A 2866-nucleotide genomic window follows, 5' to 3' on the forward strand; every position below is an offset into this window, starting at 1 on the left:
CATTATTACTCCTCAATAATTTGGAGAGGTCCCTAACTGCAGATTCCTCCAGTGCAGTGTGTCTCCTCATTTCCTGATGGTTGGTACCAAGGGTGTTAATTTTGGATCCAAGTAAGATGAAGTTGTTGACAGATTCAATCTCCTCTCCATCCATCATGAGGTTGCCTATCAGTCCAGTGGTAAGAATCTTTGTTTTCTTGACAGTGAGATGCAATCCATACTGAAGGCTGCACTCCTTGATATTCTGCAACAAGTGCTTCAGGTCCTCCTCACTTTCAGCAAGCAAGGTTGTGTCATCTGCATAATGCAGGTTATTGATGAGTCTCCCTCCAATCCTGATACCACACTCCTCTTCACAGGGTCCAGCTTCTTAAATTATTTGCTCAACATACAGACTGAATAAGTATAGAGAGAGAATACAGCCCTGACACATTCCCTTACTTACTATCTATCTTTGTATTTCAGATACATAGGAGGTAATTAAAAAGACTATGGGTTGAACCAGGTGCACCTTAGTCTTTAAACTAACATCATTGTTCTTTGGAACTTTGGAGATGTCCAGCCTGGACCCTCAGAGCCTAGGAGCCACAGAGAGGGCAATAGTGGCTCCAGCCCTGTCCTATAGACTTTCTAGAACAAAAATCCTCACCGCTAGACCAATAGGCAATACCATGATAGATGGAGAAAAGGTTAAAGTTTTCTATGAGTTCATTTTACTTAGATCCATAGTTAGCACCCACGGTAATAACAGTCAGGAAATCAAAAGACAAGGTGCCTTGTGAAAACCTGCTGTCAAGGGCCTCTCCAAAGTGTTAAAGAGCAAGGATGTCTATTTAAAGACTAAAGTGTGTCTGAGCCAAGTCATGATCTTTCTAATCACTTCCTCTGGCGTCTGAAAGTACGACAATGGTTAAGGATGGTGGGGGGAGAATTGATGTCTTTGGATTGTGATGTTAGAAAAGAGCACTGAAAAATCCCATGTGCTGCCACAAGAACAAACAAGTCCATGTTAAAGGAAGCGCCACTGGGGCATTCCTTAGAGGTAAGGATGGTGAAGCGTTGTCTCATACACTATGGACACTATGGGCATATTTGCAGAAGAGGCTAGTCCTTGAAAGAGGACATCATGCTGGAAAAGGTGGAGGGTGAGGTTGGAGAAAGACATGGAGACCCTCAACAAGATGGATTGGCACAGCGACTGTAACAATGGGCTTGGGTAGATGAGAGATGGTGAGGATGGTGCCAGACAGGGCAAGGTTCAGATCTGTTCTTCGTAGGATTGTTATGGCACTAATAGTGGACTTGATGACATCTAACAACAACAACAACGTGAATCGGAAAGGACTCCATGGCAGTGGGTTTGACTTTTGGGGTTTTCAGGAAGGTATTGCCATTTTTCTTTCCAGTCTATAAGAATGATCAGCTGACTAGAACTGGTCCTAAACAGGTACCTGCGTATAACAGGAAACCAGGACAGATGAATATACCAAATACCCCGCAGCAAGATACCTTCCCTGTCATTGGCCACCACCACTTCAAACCAAATGGAGGGACCAGGGACCTGGGCCTACAAAAGCCCCTTTTACATCTGGTCCACATGCCAGGAGAAGGCCTGAAGGGGGGTGGTGCCAGCACCTCCAGGTAATTTGCCCCACAGGCAAGACTGACTTTCACACTGCTGAGGATGGGAGTTGGAAGTATGGGGGGACGGACCCAAACCCAGACTCCAGGACTGAGTGTGTCTGCGTGTCTCCAATGGACCCCGAGTTCTTTTACAGGACCTGCTTTCTTCTCTGGATACCTTGGGAGAGTAAGTCACCACTGTGGCTTCCCAAAATCGATGGCCTCTCCTGATAAATTCGATGCTCCCCAAAATGAAAAACAGGCAAGCACCATCAGTGAGAAGATTCAAAGACCTCAGCGGTTCTGGGCCCCTTCTTCCTATCTGAATGCCTCTCCCCAAGGGGCCAGACTGCGCAGTGCGGCCATAGCAGTGTGCGCGCGCTGTTTCCTGAAACACTAGGCACCTCCAGCCTTCTGCGCGCGTTCTCCCAGCTTCTGAGGACCCTGGCTGGCTGGCTTTTTACTTGAAATCTCACCGGCTGGTGAACCTAAAGAGTGTCGACGGGTTAAACGAAGAAGAGGAGGGGTGTGGTGGATGCCTTTATGTTCACCAGCCTCTGCTCTCTTTGACAGGCGCTTCTGGGTCAGCAGTGGCCTTGGGGAATTTGGGGGGTCGGTCTCAGGTGGGTGGCTATTCTTTTCCCTGAAGATGGTCAGCCTCAGGATGGTGCTTCCCTTTTCTGCAGTGTTTATTTTAGTAAAGACTCACAAGCCAGCACCAGAGGTCCTCTCCGCTGGGGACCCCATTTCTGTGTGCAGGCTCCGTGGAGGCAGCGGGAGGGAGCGAGACGGACCAAAGCGGTGCGTTGGTTGGGGTGTCTAATCTTTTTATAAGTGGGGCCATGAGATGGGATACAGGGGAGACGGATAGGACTCCCACATTTTCACCGCTGACCCTGGCATCTGATCCTTTGATCAGACAGACCTCAAGAAAGTATCCCTACCGCTAGTCCTGGTTCCCACCAGCGAGACTGCTGGCAGAGACACACTGCGTCTGATCGCTGGAATCAATCACAGGTGGCTCTTCACCTGTCCAGGCTCCAGTCCCCTCCGGGGGGTACAACAGTGTTATGTGGAGTCTCAGGTCTGGGGCCGCAGCGGGCCTGGATGTGGGAACAGATCCGAGTCTCTGGCCACGGTCCATGCGCGCCCCTCTGCCATCCGCGCCCTCGGCGGCTCTGGCTGTTCAGCCCGCGCCCCTGCCCGGCCCGGCGCCTCGGCCGCGCGCTGTCTCCCCCCAGCG

The sequence above is a fragment of the Elephantulus edwardii genome, unplaced genomic scaffold, assembly GCF_000299155.1.
Source record: "Elephantulus edwardii isolate Elephantulus edwardi_28Jun2011 unplaced genomic scaffold, EleEdw1.0 scaffold00317, whole genome shotgun sequence".
Lineage (NCBI taxonomy): Eukaryota > Metazoa > Chordata > Mammalia > Macroscelidea > Macroscelididae > Elephantulus > Elephantulus edwardii.